The 26132-nt window shown below is 40.7% G+C and overlaps 1 protein-coding gene across 2 annotated transcripts in view; it reads left to right on the top strand.

Moving 5' to 3' along the window:
• Positions 1 to 26132, top strand: part of tmem132e (transmembrane protein 132E) — a 583956-nt gene that overhangs the window by 528898 nt on the left and 28926 nt on the right. The window lies entirely within an intron of this gene.

Raw genomic sequence — 26132 nt, 5'->3', positions numbered from 1 at the left:
TTAGGTGAATGCACACAAGATTGCAAGATTACAGAAGCATTAATCAATTATCAGTTAATTTGTGTTTGTTGGCATTATCCATGAGAAAATATTGTCTAGATTTATAGAAGAACTCTACTCTTCAAATTGTATCATGGGACCTTTCCTAAGTCACTGAAGCATCAGAACAGGAAGAAAGGATTTTACATAACTAGAAAAAGACAGTTCTGACAATGCAACATTTTCTCAGGATTGTGTTGTGTTATGTTCAAATTATTTGCAGAAATGGTTGTTTGGGTCTTAAACCCAAAACTTCTAAATTGGATGTAGACATTTGCAAATAATTCCCATACTCTGAACTACATATGTGAACAATGAATAATATTAATCTGCTGATCTGAAATGGATAAATGAGTTAAATACAGCTAAAATTATTAACTGATAGTGTATGGTATATGCCATATGCTTTCTGGTGGAGCGGGGATCAATTTTCAACTGTTGCTTGTTTATTTTGTCAATAGGAAATTATGTTCTAGGTGCCTAAGGCCCACCTGATGCAGTTTTTAGGGACTCTATACATGAATACGTGGCACACCAACTTCAAGGTTACAAGGTACTGCTCACATCTGCAAATCAGGAACTTACACTGTTTGGGCACCATGTTTTACAACTTTCAGGTACATGTTAGTGGAATGTGAACACTGCACATTTCTGCTCATTTGTTTCAGGCACTGACCGATTGAAACCACTGCAAAGTCAAATCATAGAACAGAATCAGAGAATAGACACGTGGAGCTGAATTTTACCAGAAATCCACTAAGTGTAAATTTTGGTGACAGAGGGCAATTGGCACCACATTTTACCAAAGAAGGCCTGAAGATCCTGTTGAAAGGAGCTGTATTCAGTCCCTGGCCATGGAGAAGCTCTGAAATCTTGGGGCTTAGTGCCCATGATGGAAAGTCGCAGGAGCAAGCAGTGAGCTGAAATCAACATTTTGCCAGACTATCATGTCGCGAAGAGATGGTAGGAACTGCAGATGCTGAAGAATCTGAGATAACAAGGTGTAGAGCTGGATGAACACCGCAGGCCAAGCAGCATCAGAGGATCAAGAAACCTGACGTTTCAGGCCTGGTCCCTTCTTCAGAAATCCGAAGAAGGGTCTAGGCCCGAAACATCAACCTTCCTGCTCCTCTGATGCTGCTTGGCCTGCTGTGTTCATCCAGCTCTACACCTTGTTATCTCTAAAATGTCACGAAGCCTAGTTTCCATCCAATGAATGAGAGAATGGAAAACTTGTATATCAATGAGGCAAGATGATGATAATTAGATTGTTACTATGTGTTAATGCATGCAAAAAGGCCTCTTGAGGCTCAAGACTGAGAATTTCATTGCACCCTTCAACACTTAGTTGAAACATGGGACTTTTATACTCATGATGTAGGAATCTCCTTACTGCCAATTTTACGTAATTCTCTCAACTTTCTTGTTATTACGTGCATTGTTCAGCATCTGGGAAGATTCCACTCACAGAATATTATGGCACAGAAGTGGATATTCAGCCTTTCAATCTATGCTTCTTTTTCACTTGAACCATCTACACTGGCGATTCTCCTGTTTGCTTACCTATATTTACTATTATTTTTCAAGCACCTGCTCTTCCTTCCAAAATGTATTTTTTCACTATTTTCGACACTGAACCCTAACTGCGCATCATCTGCCTGCTCTGTGAGCTCAACTGCATTCCTGTAAGGTTTTACAATCCTCATCACAACTTCTTCCACATGATAGTTGTTTAAAAAAAATGATTGAGGCTGGTCTGGCTTGACATGCCTTTTACAAATCTGTGGTAGTTGGTTCTGTTCAACTGCAGTGTATTCATGAGTTCACCAATTTCATACAATATTACAGAGTAATGGGTCCAAATTTCACATGGTTTGGGGAGCGGGTGTAGCATTCCAGGATCCACAGTTTCCCAGTGCAAAAGTTTCAGGTGGTGCATTCTAGATCATAACTTACTGCAGGGAAAAAATTCTCTTCATCTCATCTCTGGTTCTTCTAATATCTTAAGTCTGTGACTTTTGCTACTGACTCTTTATCACTGAAATTAGTTGCTCCTCTCATTATTTAATTCTTCATCTTTTTTGAACATTTCTATTAAATCTCCACTATACCTTAATCATCCTGTGCAGAATAATGCCAGTCTTTCTAGACTCACTTTGTGGCTGAAGTCTCGCATCCTGGCACCGTTTTATTAAATCTCTGTTGCACTTCCTTTATTGCCTTGTGATCTTTCTGAACATTTGGTGGCCATAATTGTACACATTCGAGCTGGGATCTAATCTTTGTTTTATAAATATTTAGCATAACATCCTTTCCTTTGCAATTTATATCTCTTAGTATAAAGCCAACATACTACAAGTTCTTTTTAACAGTCAGTGAAACTTGCCTTGCCATATTCAGAAATTTGTGTTTGTGACCACCTATGTTAGTCTCTTCCTGCACCCACTTTAAAATTGCATCATTTGTTACAAACAAAGCCTAAGCAAGGTTCTCTAAGTTATTATGGTGCCAAATACCCTAATTTATCCGGTTCCTGGTGAGGAGGGATGAACTGACTATTCACCCATCCTTCAGAAGGTTGCAGCAAGGTTATTTTGAAAAGGACCCCTCCCTTGTGAATTCCTTTCTTCGAGTCCAAATGAATTTATGCATTAAAAGGAATTAATCTAATCAGGCTTTCTTGGGTTAATGACAGTGAATTTATTAGTTGCTATAAACAAGAACAATTAATAATGCAACACATACACACAGATTATAAACAAGTGAGAGCAAAAAGAAATCAAAATTAAAAGAAACATGGATCATCCTCTCTGGGTTGATCCTTAGAAATAGATAATGAAACATTGATAGGTGGCATGGTTAGCACTGTTGCCGCACAGTACTACGGGCCTGGGTTCAATTCTAGCCCCAGGGGACCAGCAATTTCCACCTTAGATTTTCCACCTTATTATGTTTTTGAGTGCTCAGCCACTGGGAAAAAAATTATAATTTGATCTTCCATTTTTTCCTCTTAAGTGTACCTCTTGAATTTTCAATAAACTAATTTCACAATGGACCATTATTGTCAAAAAACTGTGAAAAAAACTCTTGCTTCAATAGTCCAATCTAGATTTTAACTTAATTCAGTACATTCCAATCACCACAACATGCTTTTACACAAAACGCTGGCGATCTTATTAATATTTATGTACACAAAAAACTTATTTTGGTAGCATCTTCTTTTCAATGGAAGATCATATCAGATAGTGTCACAACTCAGTGGAGTAGGACATTGGAAATCAAGCTCTGCTTCTCCCAGCATTGTCACAAAAGTTAAAGATTTTAAAATAAGTGCACACAACTCCCCAAATTACCTAACTTTCAGACCAAGGTCAGTAGAAAGCATGGACTAGTTTTCTGTACTTAACACAAGTTATTATTTCAAGTAATTAGACTGTAAATGCAAGTAAACAATTATAAACCATTGATATATAACCCTTAATTTTAACTCTAATCCCTTTATAAACTATCCCTTATACACACAGATAGGCAAAACAGACATGGAAAATAGGTCATGAGCAAAAGGAAACTGGGAAGGTAGCTCAGTGATTCCTACTCATGGGTTACTGCGATGGTCCATATGACTCTTATGCTAGTTGTATAATTGCTTTGCAGCCTTTCTCCAGAAGCTTCCACTGGTTTTCAAGAGACACAAAGTGGCTGGTTCTCTTGTAAAAGGACTCTGATTTATCAGTTAAAAGCCACAGAATAACAACTGTTGAAGGAAAGATAAACTGGATTTCTTCAGCTTTAAAGTGGGTTTTGACTGCAGAAAACAGTGAGATGGCTATTTCGACAATGACAGCTAATCACTTCTCCCTATTTTGTTCCCAAACCTAAGCTGTTCAGTTCCCTGTGAAGCAATCACACAGTTATTGACAGGTAAAACGCTTTTACCATTGATAATTGGTCACGAATCCATCAGCTTCTTGTTGCCACCCTGATGCATTTGTACATGGCACCCTGGCTCCAATTCATCTAAAACTCAAACTTCAATCGCTACTTCTTCAAACAGTTGCTTACACAAACTTCCTGTGATTATCAGGTAATTTGCTTTACAAGACAGGAAGCAATCTCGTAAAACGTTAGTTTAAAAACAGTCCTTTCTCATTTCATCTCAATTTTTAAAAAGCATAAAAATCAAAAGATACTGTCTTTACAGTAGCAAAGAAATTCTTCCTGCAGAGGAAGCTGCAAAGCATTAACAATCTAAAGCAATATTCATTGACATAAAGAGAGATAACAAGGTGTAGAGCTGGGGAACACAGCAGGCCAAGCAGCATCAGAGGAGCAGGAAGGCTGACGTTTTGGGCCTAGACCCTTCTTCAGAAAATCTGTTGTCTCAGATTCTCCAGCATTGGCAGTTCCTACTATCTCTTCATTGAGATAAAAGTCTTTGGCAGCTGAAAATACAACATGTAAGTTAAAAAGTGCATCTGATAAAATTCTAATTTGTGCAATAAATTGCGGTATTTTTATCTGAGTAACATAAATAAAAACCTCCCTTTCTAAGCAATGGGGAGGGCATTGGCTTAGTGGTATTAATCCAGAGATCCAGATAATGTTCTGGGGACCCAGGTTCAAATCCCACCACATCAGATGGTGGAATTTGAGTTCAATGAAATATCTGGAATTAAGAATCTAATGATGACCATCAGTCTACTGTTGATTTTTGGGGATAAAGCCATATGGTTCACTATGGTCCTTTGGAGAAGGAAATTGCCATCCTTACCTGGTACATGTGATTCCCAACCCACAGTTGCCCTCTAGGCAATTAGGGATGGGCACTAAATGCTGCCTCGACAGGGACACCCTCATCCTGTTAATGAATAAAGGGGAAAGAAAGCAATTCCATTTCTTTGCAAACAACTGTCCAATTTCAGCTGTTTAAAGTAAAATTCTTGAATCCACTGCAATCAATGGATCTATAGTTTGCAAAGTCTTGAGATGATTTAATTGAAATATTGAATTACATAGTTCTTCAGTAGCTGTTAAGTCTTTCAACACACTTTTTAAAATGGGAAACATGTTTCATTAAAATCTTCAGTGACATTGAACATTAGCTTAGTTGCGTTAGTTGAAAAATTCTCAAATAAATCACAGGACTGCAAACTATAACTATAAATTTGTATATCTATATCTGCCAGTTACTCCCTTTGAGCAGAGCTTTTCCGTGAGAAGAGTGACATCAGTAGTCCCTCTTATACTTAGCTTAAATTCTTTTTGTGCAGACAGCTATCACATATTTAGAAAATATAGATCAAATAAAGAAACTTACTTAAATATATTTTTAAAAATTGCTAGAAATACTCGTGAAGATTAACAAATTATTAACCAGTCTGGACAGAATCTGAAAACACTGCAAGTATTAGAGCAGTTACATATAGAGTGAAATTACACGTTGTAATAGTAATGTGCAAATGTCTTGCATGTTCACATGGAATCACTTTTCATGCTACTTGAGCACTATCACTTTATCATACATATTAAAGTATTTTGTTCATAATGGGCTAATGCCTTCACTAAAGCTGTATGCAGAAGAACATTATACTTGTATATGAGGCAGTCACACATTAATGACACCAGAGTACTTAGTACAACAACATATAAATAAATTCGAGCAGTCAGCAATTGAAACCCAACTGTTTGTTAAAGTGAGTGATTTTAAACTTGCATTTGGATGTCCTAAGAAAAGTGAAGAAAAGTTACATTTATTTTGCACCCTTCATAACCTCAGGATGTCCCAAAGTGCTTAACAATAAATGAAATACTTGAGGTATGATGACCAGATGGCTGGGTTAGATCCAGAAACAATGAGTGGAATTTCACCTGTTGTGTGGAATGAGCAAAGGTGATAGTTGAAAAAGTACAGGGGAAATAAAGAAAATAAGAATCTCAGCATAGCGAAAAAGTTTGCAAATTTCTTTGTGCTTCAGATAGTAACTTTAGAATCTCACCATTATACAATCACTACCTTGTTTTCCCATATTTGCATTTTATTAATTACTCAATTCACCTTATTTATATATCACTTCCAATTCTCCTTCCCTCCCCAAGGAACAAATGGTGTAAATTTCAAACTGTAAGTTAGAGCAGCTGCCTGGCAGTTGCAGCTCGCAGTTGCTTGTCTCAGCCATCTCACAATATCCCTGCGTGCTCAATGGACATCATTCTCCTTGATCATTCATCCACACAATTTGAGGTAGGCAAACCACCAAGCTTACCACACTGTATACTTGCTGTCACACCAATTCAGACCACCGCTTCAGGCCTTCAACACTCTGCCTGGAGTTCAGTCACTCTCCCTAGTAATACGCTATTGAAAGGTCTCTGCACGCAGGAGAATATATACATCTCATGCATCTGATCAGGTTATGTCTTATGGCCCTTATATAGGTTATAGAGTCATACAGCATGGAAGCAGACCCTCAGTCCAAACAGTCGACGCCGACTGTGTTCCCAAACTAAACTAATCCCACCTTTGGCACATATCCCTCCAAACCTTTCCTATTTACAAATATATCCAAATGTCTTCTGAACAATGCAACTGTACCTGCATCCACCAATTTCTCTGGCAGTTCATTCCATACACACAAACCAATCTATGTGTAATCAAGTTGCCCCACATGTTTTTTTTTATTTTTCTCCTCTCACCTTTAAAGTATGCCCCTAGTTTTGAACTTTGGGTGGCATGATGGCTCAGTGGTTAGCACTGCAGCTTCACAGCACCAGGGACCCGGGTTCGATTCCAACCTCAGGCGACTGTCTGTGTGGAGTTTGCACATTCTCCCTGTGTCTGCGTGGGATTCCTCCCGGTGCTCTGGTTTCCTCCCACAGTGCAAAGATGTGCAGGCTAGGTGGATCGGCCGTGCTAAATTGCCCGTAGTGTTCAGGAGTGTGTGGGTTGTAGAGGGATGGGTCTGGGTGGGATGTTTCAAGGGGCGGTGTGGACTTGTTGGGCCGAAGGGTCTGTTTCCACACTGTAGGGAATCTAATCTAATCTAAACTCCCCCATCCTAGGGAAACAACCCTTGCCATTCACCTCATTTGTGCGGTTCATGATTTTATAAATATCAATGTGGTCACCTCTCAACCTCCTTCACTCCAGTGAAAATAGTCCCAGGTTTTTCAATTGATTTTATATCTAAAACCCTTCATTCCAGACAACATCCTGGTAAATCTTTTCTGAGCCCACTCCAGTTTAATAATATCTTTCCTATAACTGCGTGACTAAAGTTACACACTACTCTAGAAGAAGTCTCATCAATGCCCTGTACAACCTCAACATGACATCCCAATTCCTATATCAAAGGTCCAAGCAATGAACGCAAGTGTGATAAACACCTTCTTGACCACAATGCCTAGCTGTGATGCAACTTGCAAAGAACTATGTACCTGAACCCCAAGATTTCTGTTCGACAGCACTCCCTAGGGCCCAACCATAAACTGTGAAAGTCCTGTCCTTGAAAGATAGTCCCGAAAGCCTTCCTGCTCCTCTGATGCTGCTTGGCCTGATGTGTTCATCCAGCTCTACACCTTGCTATCTCAAAGTCCTGTCCTTGTTTGTACTACCAAAATGCAAGACCTCACATTTATCCAAATTAAACTCCACCTGCCACTCCTTAGTCCATTGACCCAATTGATCAAGATTTTCTTTGTATTCTTAGACAGCCTTCTTCACCATCTACTGTACCACCAATTTTGGTGTCATCTGCAAACTTACTAACCATTCCTGCTTTGTTCTCATCTAAAACAATTATATAAAAGTGGACCCAGCACCAATCCTTGTGGAACACTGCTGGCCTCAGGCCTCCAGTCTGAAAAATAGCCCTCCAAAACCACCCTCTATCTCTTGCCATCAAGCAATTTTGTATTCAGTTGGCATGCTCACCCTGAATCCCATGTGATCCAACTTTAGTAATTAGTCTAGCACCCAGAACATTGTCAAAAGTTTCTTAGCAATTGTTCGCTTTGTACTAATTTGGAGGCTGCCAACCTCTGAGTGTCTCTCATTGCTTTTTCAAACATATGGAGAAGTAGACAATATATCACCAAAGTGAAAATTAGCCTTTTCTTAAGTGAACATGTCATTGACAAGCACTGTGAGAAGCCAACATCGCACTGCAGCATATCACAGCAGCTAATGCAGCAAACATGCTGCAACATGCCATGTGTGAAAGTCAAAGAAGAGGTATCCTTAGTAAGAGCAGGAGAGACTATGGCCACTCAAGGATTATTACTAGAGACAGTCAAGGGACTTCAACGATTACAGTCCAGTGGCCTGGCCACAGTCAATAGGGACCTTATTCCTACCAGAGTCCGTGGATCCATGTCTTTGCAATCATGGAATTTCACCATAGTTAATCCTGCAGATCAAGTGCAACTAGTCCAAAGATTACAGGTAGGTCAGTTGGAATGCTGTGGATTCATTAGTTCAGATGCATTGAGCCAGTTTTTCACACAATGAAACAAAGGAAGGAATAGAGTATAATGGAAATGGATAAAAGAGAAATTATTGGTGATGCATTAATAGGAGATATGGTGATATATCCCCATTGAACAAATAGGAAGTGCGGAAAACAGGAATGGTTATATGTTAGGGTGGATGAAATGGATGAAAGCCTTCAAATGGACATGATGCATGCATCAGTTTGAATTTTAGGCCATGAGTCTTGGTAAGAGGCTTGTGCAGCAATAGAATGAGTTCTCATTCCTTGTATGTAAGGTATTAAAGAGAAAGTCATGGTAATGACCTTTGAAAGGCGCAGAAGATCATTGATCTTCTTCTTGTACTGCTTGGTATCTTACTTCACCTGGGACAGATCACTGACTCAGCTGCCATCTGAGTCTATTGCCTCCTGGTCTACTCTGATGGAAAATAACAGCCTTCCTGTCCACGAGTATTCTAGGTCCCTACTTGGTGAAGATGAGTATGAGCTTTCCTTTCTATTCCATAATGGTCTAGCACCACAGTGTGAAAAATTCCTGACTTTCAATATGTGAAGTGACGTGGAGCTGGCCTTTAAATATGATGCTAGTGGTGAGAATACCATAATCCTGACAGTGGCAAACATTCCCACTTCTATGGCTGCACAACTTCATGAGAAGAGCACCAAAGAACCTTGTTGCATAATTAACATGTAAAATTGCATGTGATACGTAGCTCTGAGGCATAATAGACCAGGCACTAAGCATCTCACAGACAAAAGCTTTCACTGGTTCTATGTTTTTCTTGTAATTCATTTTGCAAATAAAGTATTGTGTATTAAGTAATAACAAATACCTAAAATAATGAGGCTTTCCTCATCCTCTGTGATGTTATTTTCATACCTCATATTCCAACAATGTCTCTTCCTGATCCCACACGTGTCCTTTCCGTTATTTGAAAAAAAATAGCGGCTCAGTGAGTAACACTGCTGCCTCACAGCGTCAGGGACCCGGGTTTGATTCTACTCTCTGTGTGGAGTTTGCACATTCTCCTCAAGTCTGCGTGGGTTTCCTCCAGGTGTTCCGGTTTCCTCCCACAGTCCAAAGATGTGCAGGCTAGGTGGATTGGCCATGCTAAATTACTTGCAGTGTTCAGGGAAGTGTAGATTAGGTCGGTTACAGGGGAATGGGTCTGGGTGGGATGCTGTGTGGGTTGGTGTGGACTAGTTGGGCCAAAGGGCCTGTTTCTACACTGTGGGGATTCTATGGTTCTAATTTTACAATCACAATTACTTGCCAGACTCAACCTTACCAATATCAATACTAATGTTAGCTAAGTTCACTGACACAATATTAACCCTTTCAGATCTGAAGTTCCACTTGGATTCATGGCCTTATGAGTTAATTGATCTGACCAGGGGTTCAAACAGAGCACCAACATGTAACCAGTGACCATAAACTTCTTTAAAAGTTTTGGAAGATAATCCACATATACTGGCATCATCACCTACTCATAGAAATATGAATGTAATGGTTGAACTGCAAGTAGTGTTAAGACTATTGTATTATGAAGCTTAATCAAACCATCTGAATAAGGGAATTATAGGAGATAGTATGAGTGAACAATGCTTAACTGGTGAAACTCAGCAGATGTGGAAATATCTGTGGACAGAGAAACAAAGTCACCATTTTGAGTCCAGTTTGGATGTTTAACTAGTAACTGACCTGCCATTAGATAGACTAATGCTTGTACACTTGAATTTTAGACAGTTGAAAGGCAAGTAGATGGAAGTGCAAGCTGACACCTGTTCGGCAATGGAAACATCGGACTCGAATGAACAGCTTGATGAAATTTATGTGTTTCTATCTAATCAGATTTTAAGATTATAAAGTTAACAGAGGAAAGACTAAAGGTACACTAATCAGAGAGACTAAGTCAATGTTAAATCAAATACAGATACAAAAACAGAGAAGGAAGAAAAAATCAGACTGATTAAAAAAATCTCAATTTATATCTAAAATAGAAGTAAGAACTGTGGATGCTGGAAATCTGAAACAAAACGTGAAATTGTTGGAAAATGTCAGCTGATTTCACAGTATCTGTGGAGAAAAAGTAGGGTCTAAATTTTGGGTCCAGTGACGTTTCATCAGAATTGTTACATTTGTAGTAGTTTAACCATGCATCTGCCCTTTGCCTGAAGTTGCTCTGCCATTTATACTTAAATTACAATAACTGACCGTGTGCTGCTTTGTAGTAGAGGGAATGTAGCTAGCAGTTGCATAAAAATATTATTTTCAGGTTAATTTACTACTCATCTGAGCAAGCAACATGGTGATCTGCATGATTCTAGTTCAACTTCACTATTAAAAAGAACTTTGAAATGTTAAATTTGATAGATTTTCAGCTGAGAGCAGGTGCAACAAAGTGGCATAATGGAATTTGCACATTAAAAGACTGCACTTCATTTTGTTGAAGCTTGGCTGTAAATGATGCTATAGGCCTGAAGGAAGCTGCAGTTCCCTGCAAAGGGAGGAAGAACCCTACAGTGAAGCCAAGAAGTCACAGTTGGAAGGGACAGATAAAGTCAGCAACAGGTGTAATGACAAATTTGCAGATTCACTGTCAGTATTAATTTAGTGAACTAAAAGGTGATTAAATACAATGACTAATTCAACTAAATCCTGACATGTGTATCATGCTAACCCGACTCTAGCACATAAAGTTGTCACAGTTAGACCCATCCCTCCATCTGTGCAATTCTTCTGTTCATCCACAACTGATACTCACCTTTATCTTATGCAGTGTCAAGCCATTCCCTCATCTTTATGCAATGCCATGTCTCAACAAATGGTCTCCATCCATCAGTACATTCCTTTTTTCTCATAGGTCTATTCTTTCCCTTTTTGCAGGAGATGAGAACATAGAATAAAAGGAAAGGCAGCCAACTGGAAATGTCCCTTGAGCCATCTCACACTGGGCTGGTGTTGAAGGCCTCCCAGTTACTCCGAAATAGAATGAACTATTACTATCACAGCCACGTGGCATAAAGCACTCACTGGTTATTGTGATATCGTCAGTGAGTGAAATGTGATCATGAGTAAATGACCAATTGAAACATTCTCACATTGACTGTACTGATGAAGGGTTTCAATTTCACACAGGGTCTTCAAGCATCCTGCAGGAATTGGTGCAGGAGGATGGTTGGCTGAGAGGAGATCACTCACTCAGACAGAGCACCGTCACAAAACTTTTCCAAATCACGCACCAACTTAGATATTCACTGTTCAGTGGACGGAAGGTGGCTGGGTTTTTACCTGGTAAATCACAGATGAACATGAGCAGATGGGACAAAACTATATACAAAGGGTGTCCAGTTCCTTTTCCTCTGACTTGGGGGCCCCATACTGTCTTGTGGCCCATGATCATTAGCTGGTGTGTACTGAAGGATGCTGTCTTATCTTTCCAGGTATCTAAAATGCACCTTTAGCATGCTGATTGTTCAGTGACACATCTGTTAAATGCCTTTTTACTGTAATACACCTTGGTCTCATTGGTTAAGTTTCTCATCAGTGCCACACACCATGTTTTACATGGGTGTCTCTTATCTTTGAACAGACAGCTGCCAAACCTTCTTTAAGGTATGAAGAAATTAGGGAAATTGGTCTGCTGTGGGATGAAGCTAGCATGGGATCAACATAGAAAACTTGCAAATATCTGCTTGATATCATGCACTGCTACACCAACTGCAAGTTCTTGCATTTTGTCGATAGGCCTAGGTTATCTGGGGCTACCATGTGTAAATCATGCAAACAGTCATTCGTGTCCTCCACCAATGGAAAGCCAGCTAGAGTCCAGGCCTAAGCATCTACTCACTTGCGCTTGCATAATAGCTGGCAAAATTGATATAAACTGGCAAATCAACTAGCAGTCCCTGTTTGATTCATTTGAGTGTTGCTAAGTATGCTGCACATGTTTCTAGCAGTGACCTAGAAGGATCTGCAGAATAAGGGACTGAGGGTGTGCTGAGTTGACAGCAACAGCTACCAGGCCCACTTGACATCAGGACATGTTTCAAAAAGCTGCAAATGTCTATCATCACCTGACATGGGACCCAGAGTCCCCCAAAATTTCAGTGTTCTGACATGCCAATGAAGCTGATACTCAGCCTATACACTTTAGTGGTATCAAAACTTATGACGTACAATTCTCTGCATGTCACCCTCATCAGTGGAGCTGCCAATCTATAAGGAGAAGATCATTTCTGTACATATGGCTCCTGCTGATACTGCTGTTGTTGCTGCACCTCAATCTCCTGCTAAGCATTTGTGCTCTTCCTGTTGCCGCTTTAATAGTCTTCCTACTGCCTTTTAAATATTCTTCCTACCATCTCCATTAGTATCCATCCTGCAGCCCCACTAATCCTCTTCCCACTGCTCCTGTCACTGCCCTACCTGCTGTTCCGTTACAACGCTACCTGCTGCTCCCATCACTGTTCTACCTGTTGCTCCTGTTACTGCTGTTCCTGCTGCTCCTGTTACAACTCTGCCTGCTGCTCCTGTTACTGATCTACCTGCTGTTCCTGTTCCTGCTGCTCCTGTTACAACTCTGCCTGCTGCTCCTGTTACTGATCTACCTGCTGTTCCTGTTCCTGCTGCTCCTGTTACAACTCTACATGTTGCTTCTGTTACTGCTCTACCTGCTTCTATTGCTGCTGTTCCCACTGCTCCTGTTACTGCTGTAACTGCTGCTGCTGTTACTGCTCTTCCTGCTGCTTCTATTACTACTCTACCTACTCCTGCTATTGCTGCTCTTCCCACTGCTCCTGTTACTGCATTTTCTGTTGCTCTTTTTACTGTTCTTCCTGCTGCTCCTGTTCCTGCTCATCCCACTACTCCCTGCTAATGGTCTTCCTGCTGCTCCTGTTAATGCTTTTCCTGTTGCTCCTGTTAATGCTTAGCCTGCTGCTCTTGTTACTGCTCTTCCTGCACTCCTGTTAGTACTCTTGCTGTTCTCCTATTACTGCTCTTCCTGCTGCTCCTTTTAATGCTCTTCCTGTTGCTCTTGTTAATATGCTTCCTGCTGTCCTATTACTGCTCGCCCTATTGCTCCATTGCTGTTCTCCCCACTGTTCCTGCTAATGCTCTACCTGCTGCTCCCTTTAGTGCTCTTCCTGTTCTGTTAATTTTGTTCCTGCCTCTCCCGTTATTGTTATTCTTACTGTTCCTGCTAATGATCTATCTACTGCTCCTGTTACTGCTCTTCCTGTTGCTCCTGTTAATACTCTTACTGCTGCTCCTGTTACTCTTCTACCTACTGCTCATATTATTGCTGTACATGCTGCTCCTGTTAATGTTCTTCATGTTGCTCCTAATAATGATCTCCATGCTGCTCCTGTTAATGGTTTTCCTGCTTCTCCTGTTACTGCTGTAAACTTGCTCTCATGTTAGTATTCATCCTGCTCTCCCGTTTATGCTCTTCCTGCTTCTCCTGTTACTGTTCATCCCACTGTTCCTGTTAATGCTCTACCTGCTGCTCCAATTACTGTTCTTCCTATTGCTCCTGATAATACTCTTCCTGCTGCACCTGTTACTGCTCTTCCCATTGCTCCTGTTAATACTCATCCTGCCTTTCCTGTTACTCCTCTACCTATTGCTCCTTTTACCGCTGTACTTGATGCTCCTGTTACTGCTGTTCATAATGTTGCTCTGCATGCTGCACCAGTTAATGCTCTTCCTTCTCCTGTTACTGCTCCACTTGCTCTCCTGTTAGTACTCATTCTGCCTTCCTGTTTGTGCTCTTCCTGCTGCTCCTGTTACTGTGCATCTCAGTGTTCCTACTAATGTTCTACCTGTTGCTTCTATTAATGCTGTTCCTGCTGCTCCTCTTAATACTATCCTGTTGCTCCTTTTACTACTGCTCCCGCTGCTCCTGTTACTGCTCTAAACTTGCTCTCCTGTTAGTACTCATCCTGCTCTCCTGTTTATGCTCTACCTGCTGCTCCTGCTACTCCTCTTAATGCTCTCCTGTTTCTCCTTTTACTTCTCTTCCTGCTGCTCCTGTTACTGCTGTTCCTGCTGCTCCTGTTACTGCTCTTCTGTTAGTATTCTTCCTTCTCTCCTGCTAGTGTTCTTCCTGCTGCACCTGTTAATGCTTTTCCTGCTGTTCCTGCTAATGCTCTTCCTGCTGCTCCTGTTAATGCTTTTCCTGCTGCTTCTGTTACTGCCATGCCTGCTGCTTATGTTAATGCTCTTCCTGCTGCTCCTGTTACTGTTCGTCCAGTTGCTCCTGTTACTGGTCTTCATTATCTAAATTACTGCTCTTCCTATTGTCCTGTTAGTACTCTTCTCCCCTGTTACTCCCCTTCCTGCTGCTCCTATTACTGCTGTACATGCTGCTCGTGTTATTGCTCTTCCTGCTGTACGTGCTGCTCGTGTTATTGCTCTTCCTGCTGCTCCTGTTACTGCTCTTCCTTCTCTCCTGTTACTGCCCTTCCTGCTGCTCCTGTTATTGCTCTTCCTGCTGCTCCTGTTATTGTTCTTCCTGCTGTTCCTCTTACTGCTCTTTTTGCTCTCCTCTTAGTACCGTTCCTGCTGCTCCTGTTACTGCTCTTCCTGCTCTCCTGTTAGTACTCTTCCGTCTCTCCTGTTACTGTTCTTTCTGCTGCTCCTGTTACTGCTTCTCCCGCTTCTGTGGTTACTGCTATTGCTGTTGTTCCTGTTACTGTTCTACTTGCTGCTGCTGCTAATGCTTTTCCTGCTGCTCCTATTACTGCTTTTCATGTTGTTCCTGTCAGTGCACTTCCTGCGCTCCCATTAGTGCACTTCCCGCTGCTCCTGTTAATACTCTTCCTGTTGCTCCTGGTAGTGTGCTTCTACAGTTCCTGTTCATGCTGTACCTCTTCTTCTTTGTAGTTTTCCTATTCATGCTCCTACTACTCTCCTGTTAGTGCTGTTCCTGCTGCATCTATTAATGCTCCTGCTGCTGCCCCTGTATTACTGTTCCTGCCGCTCCTATTAATGTCCTTGCTGCTGTGCCTTTTCATGCTTTTCCTGCTGCTCATTTTAATGTTCTTTATTGCTGCCCCATTCATGCATTTCTGCTTTCTAGTGCACTTCCTGCTGTCACCATTAGTATTCTTCCTCCTGCTCCTGTTAATGCTGTTCTTGCTGTTTTCGTTAGTGTCTTCCTACTGCCCCCATTCATGCTGTTCCTGCTGCTTTTGCCCCTGCAGTTTCTGTTGGTACCACTTGTCATCCTACACTTAGTCTGAAATGTAAAGTGAAACAGGATGACCCCTGCCTGTGCTGAGTTGATAGATCAGTTTTGAAAAGTGGATATCAGACATACAAATATCCAATATTGTCTAATTAATCTCTGAAGATGCAAAATCTCTTAACGTATTTGCTATGAGTAAGTCCTTTCATGCAAGCACACAAGAAAGCACCTGTGATGTTTCAGTGTTATTTCCTGTGTTTCCCCCTCAATTACCACCATGTTCCGGCCTTGTTTCCAGTAACTGGTGAGTTCTAGGATGTCCAGGAAACCAAAGGATCCGCAACTGCAGAAGCCTTATTCATAATGCTGTAAGTAAATGATTAGCATATTGAAATTGATAGTTCTACTGTCATGATTTTCTCAGACAACCTAATGTGCTGCAATTCCAAACGTTGGTGGGTTGAAAGGGCTTTCTGACAGGCTTAGTTTCCCCTCTCATAACCCTCACTGCTACCCACTCCTAATCCCATCTGCTCTTGCTGGATAAAATTCCACAAAAACTGTAGGCCTCTACACTAAGCATTCCTTCATGAAGATTGTAGTTAACTGCAGATTAAGCAAACAGAATCCCTACAGGGTGGAAGCAGGCCATTTCACACCAACTCTTCAAAGACCATCCTTCCCAGACACACCCCTACCCTATCCCTGTAACACTGCAGTTCCCAGGCTAACCCACTTACCCTGCATATTCCTGGACACTATGGGCAATTTAGTATGGCCAATCCACCCTAACCCATACATCTTTTGACTGTGGGAGGAAACTGGGCCAGCCAGCAGAAACCTGTGCAGACACAGGGAGAATATGCAAACTCCATACAGGCAATTGCCCAAGGCTGGAATTGCACCCCAGCCCGGAATCAAACCCCAGCCCCTGGTGCTGTGAGGCAGTAATGCTAACCACTGAGCCATTGTTCCACCTGAAAGTGCAATGAGTTCAGGTCAGCTGCAGTTCAGGACAAGTTTTAGGATCATCAGTATCAGTCCATAAAATCAACATATGGTCAATCTTAGTAAGTGATGAGCTACTTACTCTGTTTCATCACAATGGCAGTCAGTAGCACTTTGTCAGTTGGCTCTTCATATAGTGTAATTGTACGCTGGTGAAATATTGTACAGTAGAATTTTTTTCATTTTAATATTGTAATGAGATCATAGACACTTCAGAGTTAAGGAGTTTAGTTTGCAGAGAAGAGAAAATTGTTGGTGGTCAAAATATTTCTTTTGATTTTAACATTTGAGTCTAACATGTCACCACAATTTTTTTTATTTCATATTAAGCTGATGATGGCATCTGCTTGGGTGATTGGCTGCAGGTCAGAAAGCTGCAATTTAGAACCATAGCTGAATAATAAATAGACAAAGCATTGCTAAACTTCCAACAAAATAGGCATTCTCAAGTCCATTATTCAAAATGCCAGAAATTTAACAATTATTTCTCATTTTTGCATGAGTGCAAAAGCCTCACATAAATTGTGACTGCTGCAGGCATGCCAGCTATGATGGCTTGTTGTTGAGAGCAGACACCTGTAACTGAGTCACTGGTGAAGTACTCAGTTTGATGAATGAATATGCTATTGTTCTCTCAGAACTCATAAGATAAATAGAACATAGAACATAGAACAGTACAGCACAGAACAGGCCCTTCAGCCCACAATGTTGTGCCGACCATTGATCCTCATGTATGCACCCTCAAATTTCTGTGACCATGTCCAGCAGTCTCTTAAATGACCCCAATGACCTTGCTTCCACAACTGCTGCTGGCAACGCATTCCATGCTCTCACAACTCTGTGTGTAAAGAACCCGCCTCTGACATCCCCTCTATACTTTCCTTCAACCAGCTTAAAACTATGACCCCTCGTGTTAGCCATTTCTGCCCTGGGAAATAGTCTCTGGCTATCAACTCTATCTATGCCTCTCATTATCTTGTATATCTCAATTAGGTCCCCTCTCCTCCTTTTCTCCAATGAAAAAAGTCCTCTCTTCATAAGATAAGCCCTCCAGTCCAGGCAGCATCCTGGTAAACCTCCTCTGAACCCTCTCCAAAGCATCCACATCTTTCCTATAATAGGGCGACCAGAACTGGACGCAGTATTCCAAGTGCGGTCTAACTAAAGTTTTATAGAGCTGCAACAAGATCTCACGACTCTTAAACTCAATCCCCCTGTTAATCAAAGCCAAAACACCATATGCTTCCTTAACAACCTGTCCACTTGGGTGGCCATTTTAAGGGATCTATGTATCTGCACACCAAGATCCCTCTGTTCCTCCACACTGCCAAGAATCCTATCCTTAACCCCGTACTCAGCTTTCAAATTCGACCTTCCAAAATGCATCACCTCGCATTTATCCAGGTTGAACTCCATCTGCCACCTCTCAGCCCATCTCTGCATCCTGTCAATGTCCCGCTGCAGCCTACAACAGCCCTCTATACTGTCAACGACACCTCCAACCTTGTGTAGTCTGGAAACTTGCTGACCCATCCTTCAAGCCCCTCATCCAAGTCATTAATAAAAATTACAAACAGTAGAGGCCCAAGGACAGAGCCCTGTGGAACACCACTCAGCACTGACTTCCAGGCAGAATATTTTCCTTCTACTACCACTCACTGTCTTCTGTTGGCCAGCCAATTCTATATCCAGACAGCTAAGTTCCCCTGTATCCCATTCCTCCTGACCTTCTGAATGAGCCTACCATGGGGAACCTTATCAAATGCCTTACTGAAGTCCATATACACCACATCCACAGCTCGACCCTCATCAACTTTTCTAGTCACATCCTCAAAGAACTCGATAAGGTTTGTGAGGCATGACCTGCCCCTCACAAAGCCGTGTTGACTGCATTTAATCAAGCCATGCTCTTCCAGATGGTCATAAATCCTATCCCTCAGAATTCTTTCTAACACCTTGCAGACGACAGACGTGAGACTTACTGGTCTGTAATTGCCGGGGATTTCCCTATTTCCTTTCTTGAAGAGAGGAATTACATTTGCCTCTCTCCAGTCCTCAGGTATGACTCCAGTGGAGAGTGAGGATGCAAAGATCTTCGCAAGTGGCGAAGCAATTTCATTTCTCGCTTCCCGAAGCAGCCGAGGACAAATCTGGTCCGGGCCTGGTGACTTGTCAATCTTAATGTTTGACAAAATTTTCAGCACATCAGCTTCCTTTATCTCTATCCATTCCAGCATGCACACCTGCTCTTCAAAGGTTTCATTCACTACAAAGTTCTTTTCTTTCGTAAAGACAGAAGCAAAAATCTCATTTAGGGCTTCCCCTACCTCCTCAGACTCCACACACAAGTTCCCTATGCTATCCCTGATCGGCCCTACTCTTTCTTTGACCATTCTCTTATTCCTCACTTAAGTGTAAAATGCCTTGGTGTTTTCCCTAATTCGTTCTGCCAAGCCTTTCTCTTGCCCCCTCCTGGCTCTCCTCAGACCATTTTTGAGCTCCTTCCTCGCCTGCATGTAATCCTCTTGAGCTGAGCTTGACCCTAGCTTCCTCCACTTTATGTAAGCTACCTTCTTCCTTTTCACGAGAAGCTCCACCGCTCTTGTTATCCAAGGTTCCTTTATCTTACCCCTTCTTGCCTGTCTCAGAGTGACATATTTACTCATCACTCGCAACAACTGTTCCTTATCCAAAATCTTGCAAAATGCTCATACTTTCCTCATTAATGTGGAATAAACTCAAAGCCATTCTTAGTGATATGAGCAGATAAATACTTAATAAAAACATATGATATTCTTCTCTAATGTAACAAGGTGTAAAGCTGGATGATGACAGCAGGCCAAGCAGCATCAGGGGAGCAGGAAAGTTGGCATTTTAGGTTGAGACTCTTCAGAAAATTTTCAGAAAATGTTTATCCAGCTCAACACCTCGTTATATCAGATTCTCTAGCATCAGCGGCTCCTACTATCTCTGACATCCTCCTCTCCTCTTTTCATGTAACTTAAATCATTGTCAGGCAGAGGTTCATGATCTTTTGATGTTCCATTCATGCCTCATCTCTTCTTATCAGTATCGAAATCACCAATAAATATATCTTTCCATTCCTTCATTTTTAATGTACATACTTGGTTTTGTGTTAAATTTAACTGTGCTGTTTGCCTAAACTGTTCTTTATGGTTGTGAGTTCCACATTCTAAACACTCTGGATTATAAAAGAGGTTTCTGCAAAAGTTTTTATTACATTCAATTCTTACCATTTCAATTTAAAGCCTCCACTTTACTATTTGCTATTTGTAACCCTGAGTTCGTAATTTTAAAAGATCTCTTTATTGGTTGCCACTCAATTTTCTCCTTTCTAGAGAAAAAAAGCCCCAGCCTGTTATGTGTCATCTACTTATTTCTCACTATTCGAGTATTTGAATGTGTCAAATCAATTGGATGGGACCATTCTTTATGAGGGTAGGTAAATTTAAGGCTGAATGTTAAAAGTCTTTGGATTTCTGCCGGACGCTGTGCAGAAACAGTTATAACATATGATATTGTGATTGCCTGCAGTCTTTTATTTATATCAACCTCTGAAAATGTAATGACTTACATTTCGTGATGATTACTCAAAAAATGACCCTTCAACTCAGCCAAGGGTTTCCAAATTTTGATCACACATTTAGTTCAAGAGCAATATAAACATTCAAGGCCAGGGAAAATTTTTGGTTCCTAAGGCAAGTAGTCAGTATGCCAGTCTGCCACCCTCCCCCAACAATTAACTTGCAAAAGTATATACTGTAAAATGGTACCACACTCACAGCCTTTAAAAATTATCACAGGTAATTGTTATCTGTAGTCTAGCTTCTCAATGGCCTCAGCGACTCACTGCTCTGCTGCACTATGTTCCTCTGGTCCTGCACATTTTGCAACACCTCAAACTGTGTCACACAAGATCATTCAGGCACTTTCCAAACAGTTGGACTTGTAATCATGGAAACTCTTAGGTAGCCAGCATGTTTAATGGCGACACTGCTCTACAAAAAAGACAGTATAACTTGCATACAAAATTGACTGCCCGACATGAAACAGTAATTGCTACTGGATATTTTTTCTGTTGGTAGTAGCCTTGTTGTGGGGCTCCCTGCTGTCAGTGATGGGATCCTTGTTTTTCCTAATATCAATGCTCAAAATGCACAACAGTGGGCAACGGGGTGGGAATGCAATGTAGGCCTCTAAAGCCCTGAAATCATCTTGGAAACTCCACTCATGGGGAAAACCAGATGGAGAAAAAGTGCTTTCTTTGTTGCTGATAGGTTCAAGACAACGCGGCAGGAACAGGGGTCATATATTGAGGCCATGAGCCGACAGCAACTGAGCTGGGAAGAATGGCGAGAGTCTGGACAATGGAAGGGCTGAAAGCTAGTGCAGGGATGCCACCAAGAGCCACCAATGACTGGGAGGCAGGACATTTTCCCAAGTGCACATGGGCCTTTTGCCAAATTTGGAAATTCCGTCTGCTGGTTCCAGAATGTAGGCATCAGGCAGAAGGAGGCAGCTCTAAATGGGGTGTAATGGGGAATGAAGGTTGTCAGAAGGATATGACAAAAGAACAAGGTTGCTGAGGGTAGAGAAGTAGATTACGGTGGGAGTGTGGAGGAAGTTAAAGACTGTAAGAAAGTATGGGCAGAGAAGGAGGCTGCAACAGTGTGTGTGGAGTTGTGGTAGGTTACAAAGGAGAAAAGGGTTTTAAACCAGACAACAAAAGAATACACAGTAACTGGAATCCAACCAAACTTTAGATCACTAAGATAATGAATTCCTTGCAAATGTATATGGAATAAAAACCAAAAGAACTGTGGATGCTGTAAATCAGGAACAAAAACAAAATTGTTGGAAAAGCTCAGCAGGTCTGGCAGGATCTGTGAAGGAGAAAGCAGAGCTAATGTTTTGGGTCCGGTGACCCTTCCTCAGAAATGTATATGGAATGTTTGGTTTAGGGCAATTTGAGTTCAGAATACACGAGAAAAAAATGCAGTGGATTGAACTGTAATGAACACGCCCAATTGTTAAATTTAAGTTTGAAATTAAGATCTGAGATGCAGCGAATAAGTTTGTAAATATCTAGTTAAATGTTCCAACTTTGTGCATATGCAGTGAAAATGCATTATCTATGATATTACCAACCTACAAAATGTGTGTTTAGGGAATGGCTTTTCATTTGTAAAAGTGTATTTTGAAAACAGGTTCTGTTAGCTATGTCTACCAGTTTGTATTAATTTAAATACCTGTAGTGTCCAGAAGATTAATGCTTGTGTTATTGTTATGGCTTTAAGTTTAATGGAGAATTGATATTATTGAAGATAATTAATTATTCTATAATTCAGTCTGTCTTAATCTAAATACTCCACTTGTCAACAAACATTGCAATGACTCAGTTGGAATAAGTGTACTGAGCACCACTATTCCACAAGCCATCACAAATATGGAACTGAGGTAGTAGGAACTGCAGATGCTGGAGAATCTGAGGTAACAAGATGTAGAGCTGGATGAACACAACAGGCCAAGCAGCATCATAGGAGCAGGAAAGCTGATGTTTTGGGCCTAGACCCTTCTTTCGGTCTAGGCCCGAAACGTCAGCTTTCCTGCTCCTATGATGCTGCCTGGCCTGCTGTATTCATCCAGCTCTACACCTTGTTATCACAAATGTGGAACTACTCAATTATTCCACCAAAATGATTATTTTTCTTGACAGATTGATGATTAAGAGTAAAATAATTCACACCAGGCTACAGCAGTAATAAGAAAATAACTATTTATTGTAGACAAAATTACTCTTTAACAAATGGAAAAAAATTATAATTTACCACTATGCAACTTAAACCACACTCCTTCAAAGCCCGCAAACATGCACATCAATCACAAATAAGAGGAACAAAGCAGACAATTTGACATAAATATTTGGGTGGCAAAATATAGACATGCTAAAGCTTCATGTAGACTAAAAGTCCAGAACACAAAGGTGGAGAGTTATTTCTCAGTTCTTTTGATTTTGACAATGATAACACAATGTTGTCTGAGCAATAGCCAATCATTGGTTCAACAGCAGTTGGGTGAAACTCGGTCATTTCTTGTATTAGAAATCTTTCTTTTGAGTCGTCTGTTTGTCTTTTCACTTATGTAGACAGAAGAGAAAGAAAGATATTCCCTGTTTGTAAGCTTTTAGTTGTGCTTGCCTACACTGTACTCACAGGCCTGTAACAAAATGCGCTGGACCAATCCAAAGGCTGTTGCCCAACTCAAAGGCTCCTGGTGCCACCATGTATGTAAAATTTATCCACCTCACTGCTTCAAAAGGTATCGTAGTCTTATATAGCCAAAGTCTACACTACAATATACCACTTGATCTTCAAGCGGCAGAAAAAAAATCTGCCTTTGTATATTTTAGCTATGAAGCAGTGTCCACATTCCACTTTTTAGTTTACTGAAATGAAATACATAAGTTATTGTAATTACATGACAACATCTGATAAATGAGTTAGTGGGAATGTAAAACCAAGCCTCTGAAAATTAAAAAGTAGTCCTTGAGAAAATCTGAAGAATAAACCTTGAAAAAGAAAAATCATTTTGAGACCTGCCTGATATATCTATGAATGACCTTGACCTTTATGTAAATGGTATAATTTCAAAATATATAGCTGATACAACTTTTAGAAGTATTGTAAACTGTGAGGATAGTGTAGAAGTGCAAAAGATGAGTTGGTGGAGTGGATGGATAGGTAGCAGGTAAAGTTCAATGCAGAGAAATGTGAGGTGATACATTTTGGTGGGGAGAATGTGGAGGGATGAGAAATGATAAAGGATATTCTAAAGTGAGAACATGAGCAGAGAGACCATGAGTCATTAAAGGTGACAGGACAGATTGAGAGAAGGCAGTAAATTTAGTAAAGCATAAGTATCCTAGATTTTATTAACAGGGACGTAGAATACAAGAACAAGGAGTTTACTTTGAGGTTATATATGATGTTAGTTCAACCTCAGCTGCAAAATTCTGGGCACTGCAATTTAAGAAAGATCTGCATGCATTAGAGTGAGTGCAGAAGAGGTTTATGAAAATGGTCCCAGGAATGAAGAATTTCATTAATTAAGATAGATAAGAGAAGCTGGGACTGTATCCTTTGAGAAGCGAAAACTGAGAGGAGACCTGATTGAAATATTCAGAATTATGAGAGGCTGGGATAAAGTAAATAGGAAGAAAATGTTCTCACTCAAGAAATAGAGGGCACTGATCTAAAATAATTAGTAAAAGAAGCAAACGTGATATGTGGAAAAATGTTTTTTGCACAGGAAGTGATTAAGATCTGGAATGCTTATTTTTGTCTACAAATTTCAATACATCTTGTGAATAATGAATTCATTCCAATATTTAATAATTGAGTGCATTGTTCTGAAGCATCAGTAGGTTTAAGAGTTCCATTTTTAAAGTTTGCATTGACTTCAACAAGGTTCTGTAATTTGCTTTGACATGCTATTCTACAAATTGTGAATATCACAGAGGAAGCCAAATGGAAAATTAATTTAACACCAGTATGAGAATCTTCCATTAACTGTTGATACTGTTCTGTCAAAAACTGCCATATGAAAGTTATTTTTTTATTTTTTCCGGCGATTCTGAATAGACTCATCATCTGCTTCATATTGTAGGCTGCTCCCTCCTTCTCCTAGTATGGTCCAGATCCATTTTAAGGTGTGCTGTTGTGTGTAAATTCTCCACGCTTTACCAAGCATCAATCAATGGTTTTTCAGATCCTTTCTCACTCCTTCATTTTATAAGAAACTTCTTGGTTTCTTTAGTTCCTTAACAGATATATCAAATTTCTTGACCTTAAAGAGGATGTCATACCACACAAATATGGAAAACCACAAACTTGAAACTAGAAAGGCCTTTTTCATGTGCCCATGCATCTACTCGTAAGATATTGTCAGGCACTCTCCTGTTATGGTAATGTTAACAGAGATTTCAACTGGTGCATTATTGATACCAACTGAGAGTGAAGTGATTGTAAGTCATTAATTCAACTTTCCTATCTTGTTTCAGTCAGTGTTAGTCCTTGTAAGATTCGCATCATCCGAACTTCTACCTACATCTTGAAGTTGGGAATTTAAAAACACATTGTACTATTCGGAGAAGGTGTTGCCTCCAAGTGACTCTTGGTAGTATCATTAACAGCTGAACTTAAAGTAAATGTACCGCAGCAAACAAACAAGGCTCATGGATAAAATAAAAACAGCGAGCTATTTTCCACATCATTTTCTTTCCCCTTTGTATTGCTTCCATTATCATAAATTTATCCAGATAAGTAGTCAAAAGACATTGACACCACTTGTAATTAATGAAGGATAGTGTCCTTCAAATCAGCACCATTATTGTGTTTAGTTGCAAAAGTCACAGGAAATATTCCTTCATACATACAGGCTCACAATTTATCGAGTACAAAGCTACATCCACAAGGTGAATGATTTTTTCAAAGTGCCCTGCATTTGTTCCATAACTAAGAATAATTGAAAAGTATGGGACAGTCTGAACAATTGTTGTAATGTTTTCTTGTTGATAGTGTTGGCTAAGAGCTGCATCAGTTCATTTTGTATATCTTTTCCATATTTCACATTACCTTCTGTGTCATAAAGATGCTCATTCTTTAACTTCTAATGCTGCATCTCTTCTCCCTTGACAAGCATCCTTTTATAATGATTTATTAAGAATTTTGTTTGATTATAATCTTTAGGGAAATTTATCTGCTGAACTTATTCTGGCCCATGTTCCACCAAAATTGGTTGTTCACAGTCATCACATTTATCCAAGTTGTCATGTCATCATTGTTCAAAATCGTGACAAGTGCACGTCCTTTCAAATCCTGACCCTGCCAGCTATTTTCATTTTCTTCTTCTTGATACAGATGTTTCACAAACTCAATGTTAAGCTATGAGCCTGAGATAATGGGAACTGCAGATGCTGGAGAATCCAAGATAACAAAGTGTGAAGCTTAATGAACACAGCAGGCCAAGCAGCATCTCAGGAACACAAAAACTGACATTTCGGGCCTAGACCCTTCATCAGAGAGGGGGATGGGGAGAGGGTTCTGAAATAAATAGGGAGAGAGGGGGAGGCGGACCGGAGATGGATAGAGGAGAAGATAGGTGGAGAGGAGAGTAGAGGTGGGGAGGGGATAGGTCATTCCAGGGAGGACAGACAGGTCAAGGAGGCGGGATGAGGTTAGTAGGTGGGAAATGGAGGTGCGGCTTGAGGTGGGAGGAGGGGATAGGTGACAGGAGGAACAGGTTAGGGAGGCGGGGACGAGCTGGGCTGGTTTTGTGATGCTGTGGGGGGATGGATCGAGCTGGGCTGGTTTTGGGATGCTGT

The sequence above is a fragment of the Stegostoma tigrinum genome, chromosome 27 (assembly GCF_030684315.1).
Source record: "Stegostoma tigrinum isolate sSteTig4 chromosome 27, sSteTig4.hap1, whole genome shotgun sequence".
Classification (NCBI taxonomy): domain Eukaryota; kingdom Metazoa; phylum Chordata; class Chondrichthyes; order Orectolobiformes; family Stegostomatidae; genus Stegostoma; species Stegostoma tigrinum.
The sequence above is the reverse complement of the archived record's forward strand: the minus strand, read 5'-3'. Positions and strand labels throughout refer to the sequence as shown.